Source organism: Scyliorhinus torazame, chromosome 5 (assembly GCF_047496885.1).
Source record: "Scyliorhinus torazame isolate Kashiwa2021f chromosome 5, sScyTor2.1, whole genome shotgun sequence".
Taxonomy (NCBI): Eukaryota; Metazoa; Chordata; class Chondrichthyes; order Carcharhiniformes; family Scyliorhinidae; genus Scyliorhinus; species Scyliorhinus torazame.
The window spans coordinates 121,439,556-121,452,806 of NC_092711.1; the positions used below are offsets into that span (position 1 = coordinate 121,439,556).

The following is a 13,251-nucleotide window of genomic DNA, read 5'->3' on the forward strand; positions in this document are numbered from 1 at the left end:
GGGGGAAGAAGCAGATGGTGGAGGGGGAAGAGAGGTTACACAGTCTGATGTTGTTGAACTGAATAAAATGAAACATACAGAGAGCTGCCTGAATCTACTGGAATAAGTCAATAGAAGTAAGTGAATATCCACACATAGACAAGCTTTTAGAAAATGTCTTGATTGTCTCGGGAACGTATTGGTTCCCTGCTGTGTGAGCTCAGCTTCTCAAAGGAAACCCAATGTGAATGAATCCCGCCGAATGCGCCACAGAGGCTCAACAAGGAATAGCAAAATGCATTCACCCGGCTGGGCCAGTGGCGCAATGGATAACGCGTCTGACTACGAATCAGGAGATTCCAGGTTCGACTCCTGGCTGGCTCGAAATTCGAACTTTTGGCGTGCGCTTTAACTCACTGGGTGGGACAGCTGATTCTTGATGCAGAGCAAAGTGAGCAGAACGTCTTCAATTCTCGTATCGAAAGTTGATCCGACATCTGCGGAAGATACTGGAACAACTCAGCGAGTCAGGCGGCATTTGTCGACAGGACAACACAGCTCGTCTTTCACCATCACTTTTCATTAAAACCGGGACGGGTTAGAAATGTCGGACGTTTTAACCAAGTCAAATCCCGGTGGGAGCAAACAGAATAACAGGAAAGCGCTCTGACAGGGTGCAAGTCAGGAGAGATTAAATGAGAAAAGGCCTAGGGTTCCCTGGCCACAGAGTGAGGTGAGCATCGAATGAGAGAATAATTACACCACAGTATGAGGCCATTCCAGCCGCTGTGTCTGGGCCAGCTCTCAGCAACTGCTGCCCGGATACAAAGACGAAGTGGAAACAAGATTCAAACCCAAATCTGCGATGGTAGTACACACAGAATGGGGGCAGCATTTACAGTGTGAGACGGTTGCACACACTATGAGTGTGAAAGCTGTATTGAGCCCAGTGGAAAGATGCGCTGCTGTTCCTCGAGTGTTTGTTGAGCTTCTTTGGAACATTTCAGGAGGCCGAGGTCCGGAAGGTCAGCGTTAAGATGCAGCTCTCCAGTCAGTTCAATTCTCCACTTTGGCTCTGTAGATTAGATGGGTCACGTCCCTGTGAAGTTAACGCAGATCATGTTAAGTTCGATCTAATTTCTACATCTCGTGGTTTTATATGTTGAAACATCTGTTTTTGAAAGAAACAGCAGTCGACTTGTAATAAGTGGCCTAGCCTCTCAGCCTCACCATGCGAATCTGCAGCAACACAGTGAGGTTGCACATTGTACACGTCCGTTGATTGCCAGCTGTTTCTGTAGTGTAGTGGTTATCACATTCGCCTAACACGCGAAAAGTCCCCGGTTCGAAACCGGGCAGAAACATCTCGTATTTCCAGTTTAGTCTGTTGCTGACTATTGCCGCAATCTCGTAACTGGTCTTCATCAACGAGAAATAGCAAAATGCATGCACCCGTCTGGTTGTGGTTATTTTCGAAAGCCCTGCCTTCTCAATTTAACTTCCACTTCAAGCAAAACATAACTTATCTTCAGTTCTGTAAAGTTCGATTCCTGATTGTTTTATAAGTTGAGACATCGGTTTTAAAGAAACGGCTGTCTTCTTGTAATAAGTGACATGGCCTCTCAGACGAACCATGAGAAGCTGCAGCAACACAGTGAGGTTGAACATTGCACAAGTCCATTGATTACTGCACCGCCAGCGGTTTCTGTAGTGTAGTGGTTGGCACATTCCCCTAACATGCGAAAGGTCCCCGGGGCCATACCGGGTAGAAACATCAAGTGCTTCTCATGTTGTGTGAGGAATGTTTGCACAAAGTACTTTTGTTCCCCCATCTCGTATGTTCGAGGATTATGAGGTTTAGTCTCTCATGAGCCACTGAAATAAATTCCACATTAAGTAACAAGCACTGAATTTTCGACAGGCAATGAGAAGAAAAGGACCTTCCTATTTTGGATATTCGGAGCTAGTTCATCCACAACAGAATTTCATGCATTTACAAATGCAGATAAACATACTTATTCACCATCTCAAACATGTCTAAATGAACGACAAATGCAACTTACTGCGGATGCTTCATTCTGAAACAAAAACAGAACATACTGGACAATCTCAGCAGGACTGACAGCCTCTGTGGAGCGAGATGGCAGCGGTCGTTCCGGGCCTGGGTGACTCTTTGTCAAAGCTGGAGAACTGGAAATGGGGTCAGATTCAGACAAATGTGGATGGGGCGGGGTTGGCGTGCCCTATTGGGCCCCGATAGAGTGGTCAGCAATAGGTGGAAAATGACGAAGATGTCTCGGACAGAAAGAAAAAGGGAATGTAAATGAGGCTAATCAAGGCTAACAAAGGTGCTGATAGTGGCGCCTCAAGAGATCAGAATGTGTTAATAGCAGAACAAAGTAAGCAGTGTGTCAGCGAACAATTGGCGACAGGGATCAGATTGCTCAAGTAGGATGGTATGGGCTGAGGGGAGGGGGGCAATGCTGAGGGTAAAACATGCCAATGGAAGGAATGAAAATAACTTGATGGAAATAAACAGATGGTGGAGGGAGAAGAGAGATTACACAGTCTGATGTTGTTGAACTGAATAAAATGAAACATACAGAGAGCTGCCTGAATCTACTGGAATAAGTCAATAAAGATAAGCGAATGTCCACACATAGACAAGCTTTTAGACAATGTCCCGATTGTCTCGCGAACCTATTGGTTCCCTGCCGTGTGAGCTCAGCTTCTCAAAGCAAATCCAATGTGAATGAATCCCGCCGAATGAGCCGCAAAGAAATGAAGAAAACATATCGCCTGACCAACAGAAAACCTTATCAAAGGGCTCGTCCGGGATTTGAACCCGGGACCTCCCGCAAGTTTCGAAACCACGACACCCAAAGCGAGAATCATACCCCTAGACCAACGAGCCCAAAGATGTCATAGAAGCACGCTGTTATAGCAATCGAAATTTGATCCAACATCTGCGGAAGATACTGGAACAACTCAGCGAGTCAGGCGGAATTTGTCGACAGGACAACAAAGCTTGTCTTTCACCATCACCTTTCATTAAAACCGGGACGGGTTAGAAATGTCGGACGTTTTAACCAAGTCAAATCCTGGTGGGAGCAAACAGAACAACAGGAAAGCGCTCTGACAGAGTGCAAGTCAGGAGAGATTAAATGAGAAAAGGCCTAGGGTTCCCTGGCCACAGAGTGAGGTGAGCATCGAATGAGAGAATAATTACACCACAGTATGAGGCCATTCCAGCCGCTGTGTCTGTGCCAGCTCTCAACAACTACCGCTCGGATACAAAGAAGAAGTGGAAACAAGATTCAAACCCAAATCTGCGATGGAAGGACACACAGAATGGGGGCAGCATTTACAGTGTGAGACTGTTGCACACACTATGAGTGTGAAAGCTGTATTGAGCCCAGTGGAAAGATGCGCTGCTGTTCCTCGAGTGTTTGTTGAGCTTCTTTGGAACATTTCAGGAGGCCGAGGTCCGGAAGGTCAGCGTTAAGATGCAACTCTCCAGTCAGTTCAATTCTCCACTTTGGCTCTGTGGATTAGATGGGTCACGTCCCTGTGAAGTTAACGCAGATCATGTTAAGTTCGATCTAATTTCTACATCTCGTGGTTTTATATGTTGAAACATCTGTTTTTGAAAGAAACAGCAGTCGTCTTGCAATAAGTGGCCTAGCCTCTCAGCCTCACCATGCGAATCTGCAGCAACACAGTGAGGTTGCACATTGTACACGTCCATTGATTGCTAGCTGTTTCTGTAGTGTAGTGGTTATCACATTCGCCTAACACACGAAAGGTCCCCGGTTCGAAACCGGGCAGAAACATCTCGTACTTCCAGTTTAGTCTGTTGCTGACTATTGCCGCAATCTCGTAACTGGTCTTCATCAACGAGGAATAGCAAAATGCATGCACCCGTCTGGTTGTGGTTATTTACGAAAGCCCTGCATTCTCAATTTAACTTCCACTTGAAGCAAAATATAACTTAACTTCAGGTCTGTAAAGTTCGATTCCTGATTGTTTTATAAGTTGAGACATCGGTTTTAAAGAAACGGCTGTCTTCTTGTAATAAGTGACATGGCCTCTCAGACGAACCATGAGAATCTGCAGGCACACAGTGAGGTTGAACATTGCACAAGTCCATTGATTACTGCACCGCCAGCGGTTTCTGTAGTGTAGTGGTTAGCACATTCCCCTAACACGCGAAAGGTCCCCGGGGCCATACCGGGTAGAAACATCAAGTGCTTCTCATGTTGTGTGAGGAATGTTTGCACAAAGTACTTGTGTTCCCCCATCTCGTATGTTCGAGGATTATGAGGATTAGTCTCTCATGAGCCACCAAAATAAATTCCACATTAAGTCACAAGCACTGAATTTTCGACAGGCAATGAGAAGAAAAGGACCTTCTTATTTTGGATATGCGGAGCTAGTTCATCCACAACAGAATTTCATGCATTTACAAATGCAGATAAACCTACTTACTCACCATCTCAAACATGTCTAAATGAACGACAAATGCAACTTACTGCGGATGCTTCATTCTGAAACAAAAACAGAACATACTGGACAATCTCAGCAGGACTGACGGCCTCTCTGGAGCGAGATGGCAGCGGTCGTTCCGGGCCTGGGTGACTCTTTGTCAAAGCTGCAGAACTGGAAATGGGGTCAGATTCAGACAAATGTGGATGGGGCGGGGTTGGCGTGCCCTATTGGGCCTCGATAGAGTGGTCAGCAATAGGTGGAAAATGACGAAAATGTCTCGGACAGAAAGAAAAAGGGAATGTAAATGAGGCTAATCAAGGCTAACAAAGGTGCTGATAGTGGCGCCTCAAGAGATCAGAATGTGTTAATAGCAGAACAAAGTAAGCAGTGTGTCAGCGAACAATTGGCGACAGGGATCAGATTGCTCAAGTAGGATGGTATGGGCTGAGGGGAGGGGGGCAATGCTGAGGGTAAAACATGCCAATGGAAGGAATGAAAATAACTTGATGGAAATAAACAGATGGTGGAGGGAGAAGAGAGATTACACAGTCTGATGTTGTTGAACTGAATAAAATGAAACATACAGAGAGCTGCCTGAATCTACTGGAATAAGTCAATAAAGATAAGCGAATGTCCACACATAGACAAGCTTTTAGACAATGTCCCGATTGTCTCGCGAACCTATTGGTTCCCTGCCGTGTGAGCTCAGCTTCTCAAAGCAAATCCAATGTGAATGAATCCCGCCGAATGAGCCGCAAAGAAATGAAGAAAACATATCGCCTGACCAACAGAAAACCTTATCAAAGGGCTCGTCCGGGATTTGAACCCGGGACCTCCCGCAAGTTTCGAAACCACGACACCCAAAGCGAGAATCATACCCCTAGACCAACGAGCCCAAAGATGTCATAGAAGCACGCTGTTATAGCAATCGAAATTTGATCCAACATCTGCGGAAGATACTGGAACAACTCAGCGAGTCAGGCGGAATTTGTCGACAGGACAACAAAGCTTGTCTTTCACCATCACCTTTCATTAAAACCGGGACGGGTTAGAAATGTCGGACGTTTTAACCAAGTCAAATCCTGGTGGGAGCAAACAGAACAACAGGAAAGCGCTCTGACAGGGTGCAAGTCAGGAGAGATTAAATGAGAAAAGGCCTAGGGTTCCCTGGCCACAGAGTGAGGTGAGCATCGAATGAGAGAATAATTACACCACAGTATGAGGCCATTCCAGCCGCTGTGTCTGTGCCAGCTCTCAACAACTACCGCCCGGATACAAAGAAGAAGTGGAAACAAGATTCAAACCCAAATCTGCGATGGTAGTACACACAGAATGGGGGCAGCATTTACAGTGTGAGACGGTTGCACACACTATGAGTGTGAAAGCTGTATTGAGCCCAGTGGAAAGATGCGCTGCTGTTCCTCGAGTGTTTGTTGAGCTTCTTTGGAACATTTCAGGAGGCCGAGGTCCGGAAGGTCAGCGTTAAGATGCAGCTCTCCAGTCAGTTCAATTCTCCACTTTGGCTCTGTGGATGAGATGGGTCACGTCCCTGTGAAGTTAACGCAGATCATGTTAAGTTCGATCTAATTTCTACATCTCGTGGTTTTATATGTTGAAACATCTGTTTTTGAAAGAAACAGCAGTCGTCTTGTAATAAGTGGCCTAGCCTCTCAGCCTCACCATGCGAATCTGCAGCAACACAGTGAGGTTGCACATTGTACACGTCCGTTGGTTGCCAGCTGTTTCTGTAGTGTAGTGGTTATCACATTCGCCTAACACGCGAAAGGTCCCCGGTTCGAAACCGGGCAGAAACATCTCGTACTTCCAGTTTAGTCTGTTGCTGACTATTGCCGCCGTCTCGTAACTGGTCTTCATCAACGAGGAATAGCAAAAGGCATGCACCCGTCTGGTTGTGGTTATTTACGAAAGCCCTGCAATCTCAATTTAACTTCCACTTCAAGCAAAACATAACTTATCTTCAGGTCTGTAAAGTTCGATTCCTGATTGTTTTATAAGTTGAGACATCGGTTTTAAAGAAACGGCTGTCTTCTTGTAATAAGTGACATGGCCTCTCAGACGAACCATGAGAATCTGCAGGCACACAGTGAGGTTGAACATTGCACAAGTCCATTGATTACTGCACCGCCAGCGGTTTCTGTAGTGTAGTGGTTAGCACATTCCCCTAACATGCGAAAGCTCCCCGGGGCCATACCGGGTAGAAACATCAAGTGCTTCTCATGTTGTGTGAGGAATGTTTGCACAAAGTACTTGTGTTCCCCCATCTCGTATGTTCGAGGATTATGAGGATTAGTCTCTCATGAGCCACCAAAATAAATTCCACATTAAGTCACAAGCACTGAATTTTCGACAGGCAATGAGAAGAAAAGGACCTTCTTATTTTGGATATGCGGAGCTAGTTCATCCACAACAGAATTTCATGCATTTACAAATGCAGATAAACCTACTTATTCACCATCTCAAACATGTCTAAATGAACGACAAATGCAACTTACTGCGGATGCTTCATTCTGAAACAAAAACAGAACATACTGGACAATCTCAGCAGGACTGACGGCCTCTGTGGAGCGAGATGGCAGCGGTCGTTCCGGGCCTGGGTGACTCTTTGTCAAAGCTGCAGAACTGGAAATGGGGTCAGATTCAGACAAATGTGGATGGGGCGGGGTTGGCGTGCCCTATTGGGCCTCGATAGAGTGGTCAGCAATAGGTGGAAAATGACGAAAATGTCTCGGACAGAAAGAAAAAGGGAATATAAATGAGGCTAATCAAGGCTAACAAAGGAGCTGACAGTGGCGCCTCAAGAGATCAGAATGTGTTAATAGCAGAAGAAAGTAAGCAGTGTGTCAGCGAACAATTGGCAACAGGGTTGCTCAAGTAGGATGGTATGGGCTGGGGGGAGGGGGGCAATGCTGAGGGTAAAACATACCAATGGAAGGAATGAAAATAACTTGATGGAAATAAACAGATGGTGGAGGGAGAAGAGAGATTACACAGTCTGATGTTGTTGAACTGAATAAAATGAAACATACAGAGGGCTGCCTGAATCAACTGGAATTAGTCAATAGCGGTAAGTGAATGTCATACCCCTAGACCAACGAGCCCCGGGAAAGTAACAGAAGCACGCTGTTATTGCCATCGAAAGTCGATCTGACATCTGCGGAAAATACTGGAACAACTCAGCGAGTCAGGCGGAATTTGTGGACAGGACAACAAAGCTTGTCCTTCACCATCACCTTTCATTAAAACCGGGACGGGTTAGAAATGTCGGACGTTTTAACCAAGTCAAATCCTGGTGGGAGCAAACAGAACAACAGGAAAGCGCTCTGACAGGGTGCAAGTCAGGAGAGATTAAATGAGAAAAGGCCTCGGGTTCCCTGGCCACAGAGTGAGGTGAGCATCGAATGAGAGAATAATTACACCACAGTATGAGGCCATTCCAGCCGCTGTGTCTGTGCCAGCTCTCAACAACTACCGCCCGGATACAAAGAAGAAGTGGAAACAAGATTCAAACCCAAATCTGCGATGGTAGTACACACAGAATGGGGGCAGCATTTACAGTGTGAGACGGTTGCACACACTATGAGTGTGAAAGCTGTATTGAGCCCAGTGGAAAGATGCGCTGCTGTTCCTCGAGTGTTTGTTGAGCTTCTTTGGAACATTTCAGGAGGCCGAGGTCCGGAAGGTCAGCGTTAAGATGCAGCTCTCCAGTCAGTTCAATTCTCCACTTTGGCTCTGTGGATTAGATGGGTCACGTCCCTGTGAAGTTAACGCAGATCATGTTAAGTTCGATCTAATTTCTACATCTCGTGGTTTTATATGTTGAAACATCTGTTTTTGAAAGAAACAGCAGTCGTCTTGTAATAAGTGGCCTAGCCTCTCAGCCTCACCATGCGAATCTGCAGCAACACAGTGAGGTTGCACATTGTACACGTCCGTTGTTTGCCAGCTGTTTCTGTAGTGTAGTGGTTATCACATTCTCCTAACACGCGAAAGGTCCCCGGTTCGAAACCGGGCAGAAACATCTCGTACTTCCAGTTTAGTCTGTTGCTGACTATTGCCGCAGTCTCGTAACTGGTCTTCATCAACGAGGAATAGCAAAATGCATGCACCCGTCTGGTTGTGGTTATTTACGAAAGCCCTGCATTCTCAATTTAACTTCCACTTCAAGCAAAACATAACTTATCTTCAGGTCTGTAAAGTTCGATTCCTGATTGTTTTATAAGTTGAGACATCGGTTTTAAAGAAACGGCTGTCTTCTTGTAATAAGTGACATGGCCTCTCAGACGAACCATGAGAATCTGCAGGCACACAGTGAGGTTGAACATTGCACAAGTCCATTGATTACTGCACCGCCAGCGGTTTCTGTAGTGTAGTGGTTAGCACATTCCCCTAACATGCGAAAGGTCCCCGGGGCCATACCGGGTAGAAACATCAAATGCTTCTCATGTTGTGTGAGGAATGTTTGCACAAAGTACTTGTGTTCCCCCATCTCGTATGTTCGAGGATTATGAGGATTAGTCTCTCATGAGCCACCAAAATAAATTCCACATTAAGTCACAAGCACTGAATTTTCGACAGGCAATGAGAAGAAAAGGACCTTCTTATTTTGGATATGCGGAGCTAGTTCATCCACAACAGAATTTCATGCATTTACAAATGCAGATAAACCTACTTATTCACCATCTCAAACATGTCTAAATGAACGACAAATGCAACTTACTGCGGATGCTTCATTCTGAAACAAAAACAGAACATACTGGACAATCTCAGCAGGACTGACGGCCTCTCTGGAGCGAGATGGCAGCGGTCGTTCCGGGCCTGGGTGACTCTTTGTCAAAGCTGCAGAACTGGAAATGGGGTCAGATTCAGACAAATGTGGATGGGGCGGGGTTGGCGTGCCCTATTGGGCCTCGATAGAGTGGTCAGCAATAGGTGGAAAATGACGAAAATGTCTCGGACAGAAAGAAAAAGGGAATGTAAATGAGGCTAATCAAGGCTAACAAAGGTGCTGATAGTGGCGCCTCAAGAGATCAGAATGTGTTAATAGCAGAACAAAGTAAGCAGTGTGTCAGCGAACAATTGGCGACAGGGTTGCTCAAGTAGGATGGTATGGGCTGGGGGGAGGGGGGCAATGCTGAGGGGAAAACATACCAATGGAAGGAATGAAAATAACTTGATGGAAATAAACAGATGGTGGAGGGAGAAGAGAGATTACACAGTCTGATGTTGTTGAACTGAATAAAATGAAACATACAGAGGGCTGCCTGAATCAACTGGAATTAGTCAATAGAGGTAAGTGAATGTCATACCCCTAGACTAACGAGCCCCCGGAAAGTAACAGAAGCACGCTGTTATTGCCATCGAAAGTCGATCTAACATCTGCGGAAAATACTGGAACAACTCAGCGAGTCAGGCGGAATTTGTCGACAGGACAACAAAGCTTGTCTTTCACCATCACCTTTCATTAAAACCGGGACGGGTTAGAAATGTCGGACGTTTTAACCAAGTCAAATCCTGGTGGGAGCAAACAGAACAACAGGAAAGCGCTCTGACAGGGTGCAAGTCAGGAGAGATTAAATGAGAAAAGGCCTAGGGTTCCCTGGCCACAGAGTGAGGTGAGCATCGAATGAGAGAATAATTACACCACAGTATGAGGCCATTCCAGCCGCTGTGTCTGTGCCAGCTCTCAACAACTACCGCTCGGATACAAAGAAGAAGTGGAAACAAGATTCAAACCCAAATCTGCGATGGAAGGACACACAGAATGGGGGCAGCATTTACAGTGTGAGACTGTTGCACACACTATGAGTGTGAAAGCTGTATTGAGCCCAGTGGAAAGATGCGCTGCTGTTCCTCGAGTGTTTGTTGAGCTTCTTTGGAACATTTCAGGAGGCCGAGGTCCGGAAGGTCAGCGTTAAGATGCAACTCTCCAGTCAGTTCAATTCTCCACTTTGGCTCTGTGGATTAGATGGGTCACGTCCCTGTGAAGTTAACGCAGATCATGTTAAGTTCGATCTAATTTCTACATCTCGTGGTTTTATATGTTGAAACATCTGTTTTTTAAAGAAACAGCAGTCGTCTTGTAATAAGTGGCCTAGCCTCTCAGCCTCACCATGCGAATCTGCAGCAACACAGTGAGGTTGCACATTGTACACGTCCGTTGATTGCCAGCTGTTTCTGTAGTGTAGTGGTTATCACATTCGCCTAACACACGAATGGTCCCCGGTTCGAAACCGGGCAGAGACATCTCGTACTTCCAGTTTAGTCTGTTGCTGACTATTGCCGCAATCTCGTAACTGGTCTTCATCAACGAGCAATAGCAAAATGCATGCACCCGTCTGGTTGTGGTTATTTACGAAAGCCCTGCATTCTCAATTTAACTTCCACTTCAAGCAAAACATAACTTATCTTCAGGTCTGTAAAGTTCGATTCCTGATTGTTTTATAAGTTGAGACATCGGTTTTAAAGAAACGGCTGTCTTCTTGTAATAAGTGACATGGCCTCTCAGACGAACCATGAGAATCTGCAGGCACACAGTGAGTTTGAACATTGCACAAGTCCATTGATTACTGCACCGCCAGCGGTTTCTGTAGTGTAGTGGTTAGCACATTCCCCTAACATGCGAAAGGTCCCCGGGTCCATACCGGGTAGAAACATCAAGTGCTTCTCATGTTGTGTGAGGAATGTTTGCACAAAGTACTTGTGTTCCCCCATCTCGTATGTTCGAGGATTATGAGGATTAGTCTCTCATGAGCCACCAAAATAAATTCCACATTAAGTCACAAGCACTGAATTTTTGACAGGCAATGAGAAGAAAAGGACCTTCTTATTTTGGATATGCGGAGCTAGTTCATCCACAACAGAATTTCATGCATTTACAAATGCAGATAAACCTACTCATTCACCATCTCAAACATGTCTAAATGAACGACAAATGCAACTTACTGCGGATGCTTCATTCTGAAACAAAAACAGAACATACTGGACAATCTCAGCAGGACTGACGGCCTCTCTGGAGCGAGATGGCAGCGGTCGTTCCGGGCCTGTGTGACTCTTTGTCAAAGCTGGAGAACTGGAAATGGGGTCAGATTCAGACAAATGTGGATGGGGCGGGGTTGGCGTGCCCTATTGGGCCTCGATAGAGTGGTCAGCAATAGGTGGAAAATGACGAAAATGTCTCGGACAGAAAGAAAAAGGGAATGTAAATGAGGCTAATCAAGGCTAACAAAGGTGCTGATAGTGGCGCCTCAAGAGATCAGAATGTGTTAATAGCAGAACAAAGTAAGCAGTGTGTCAGCGAACAATTGGCAACAGGGTTGCTCAAGTAGGATGGTATGGGCTGGGGGGAGGGGGGCAATGCTGAGGGTAAAACATACCAATGGAAGGAATGAAAATAACTTGATGGAAATAAACAGATGGTGGAGGGAGAAGAGAGATTACACAGTCTGATGTTGTTGAACTGAATAAAATGAAACATACAGAGGGCTGCCTGAATCAACTGGAATTAGTCAATAGAGGGAAGTGAATGTCATACCCCGAGACTAACGAGCCCCGGGAAAGTAACAGAAGCACGCTGTTATTGCCATCGAAAGTCGATCTAACATCTGCGGAAAATACTGGAACAACTCAGCGAGTCAGCCGGAATTTGTCGACAGGACAACAAAGCTTGTCTTTCACCATCACCTTTCATTAAAACCGGGACGGGTTAGAAATGTCGGACGTTTTAACCAAGTCAAATCCTGGTGGGAGCAAACAGAACAACAGGAAAGCGCTCTGACAGGGTGCAAGTCAGGAGAGATTAAATGAGAAAAGGCCTAGGGTTCCCTGGCCACAGAGTGAGGTGAGCATCGAATGAGAGAATAATTACACCACAGTATGAGGCCATTCCAGCCGCTGTGTCTGTGCCAGCTCTCAACAACTGCCGCTCGGATACAAAGAAGAAGTGGAAACAAGATTCAAACCCAAATCTGCGATGGAAGGACACACAGAATGGGGGCAGCATTTACAGTGTGAGACTGTTGCACACACTATGAGTGTGAAAGCTGTATTGAGCCCAGTGGAAAGATGCGCTGCTGTTCCTCGAGTGTTTGTTGAGCTTCTTTGGAACATTTCAGGAGGCCGAGGTCCGGAAGGTCAGCGTTAAGATGCAACTCTCCAGTCAGTTCAATTCTCCACTTTGGCTCTGTGGATTAGATGGGTCACGTCCCTGTGAAGTTAACGCAGATCATGTTAAGTTCGATCTAATTTCTACATCTCGTGGTTTTATATGTTGAAACATCTGTTTTTGAAAGAAACAGCAGTCGTCTTGTAATAAGTGGCCTAGCCTCTCAGCCTCACCATGCGAATCTGCAGCAACACAGTGAGGTTGCACATTGTACAAGTCCGTTCATTACCAGCTGTTTCTGTAGTGTAGTGGTTATCATATTCGCCTAACACACGAATGGTCCCCGGTTCGAAACCGGGCAGAAACATCTCGTACTTCCAGTTTAGTCTGTTGCTGACTATTGCCGCAATCTCGTAACTGGTCTTCATCAACGAGCAATAGCAAAATGCATGCACCCGTCTGGTTGTGGTTATTTACGAAAGCCCTGCATTCTCAATTTGACTTCCACTTGAAGCAAAACATAACTTATCTTCAGGTCTGTAAAGTTCGATTCCTGATTGTTTTATAAGTTGAGACATCGGTTTTAAAGAAACGGCTGTCTTCTTGTAATAAGTGACATGGCCTCTCAGACGAACCATGAGAATCTGCAGGCACACAGTGAG

The 13,251-nt window shown here is 45.7% G+C and overlaps 9 non-coding genes across 9 annotated transcripts; 7 read left to right on the forward strand and 2 right to left on the reverse strand.

Moving 5' to 3' along the window:
• The first annotated feature begins 290 nt into the window (after positions 1-290).
• On the forward strand, positions 291-363 carry trnar-acg (transfer RNA arginine (anticodon ACG)). The gene has a single exon. It is a non-coding gene; the product is annotated as a tRNA-Arg (tRNA).
• Positions 364-1,270: 907 nt separating this feature from the next.
• On the forward strand, positions 1,271-1,343 carry trnav-aac (transfer RNA valine (anticodon AAC)). The gene has a single exon. It is a non-coding gene; the product is annotated as a tRNA-Val (tRNA).
• Positions 1,344-2,803: 1,460 nt separating this feature from the next.
• Positions 2,804-2,893, reverse strand: trnap-ugg (transfer RNA proline (anticodon UGG)). Its single transcript is given in 2 exon segments — positions 2,804-2,839; positions 2,858-2,893. It is a non-coding gene; the product is annotated as a tRNA-Pro (tRNA).
• An 846-nt stretch (positions 2,894-3,739) lies between these two features.
• On the forward strand, positions 3,740-3,812 carry trnav-aac (transfer RNA valine (anticodon AAC)). Its single transcript has one exon. It is a non-coding gene; the product is annotated as a tRNA-Val (tRNA).
• Positions 3,813-5,272: 1,460 nt separating this feature from the next.
• trnap-ugg (transfer RNA proline (anticodon UGG)) lies at positions 5,273-5,362 on the reverse strand. Its single transcript is given in 2 exon segments — positions 5,273-5,308; positions 5,327-5,362. It is a non-coding gene; the product is annotated as a tRNA-Pro (tRNA).
• Positions 5,363-6,208: 846 nt separating this feature from the next.
• Positions 6,209-6,281, forward strand: trnav-aac (transfer RNA valine (anticodon AAC)). The gene has a single exon. It is a non-coding gene; the product is annotated as a tRNA-Val (tRNA).
• Positions 6,282-8,433: 2,152 nt separating this feature from the next.
• On the forward strand, positions 8,434-8,506 carry trnav-aac (transfer RNA valine (anticodon AAC)). The gene has a single exon. It is a non-coding gene; the product is annotated as a tRNA-Val (tRNA).
• A 2,152-nt stretch (positions 8,507-10,658) lies between these two features.
• On the forward strand, positions 10,659-10,731 carry trnav-aac (transfer RNA valine (anticodon AAC)). The gene has a single exon. It is a non-coding gene; the product is annotated as a tRNA-Val (tRNA).
• Positions 10,732-12,883: 2,152 nt separating this feature from the next.
• trnav-aac (transfer RNA valine (anticodon AAC)) lies at positions 12,884-12,956 on the forward strand. The gene has a single exon. It is a non-coding gene; the product is annotated as a tRNA-Val (tRNA).
• Positions 12,957-13,251: the final 295 nt, after the last annotated feature.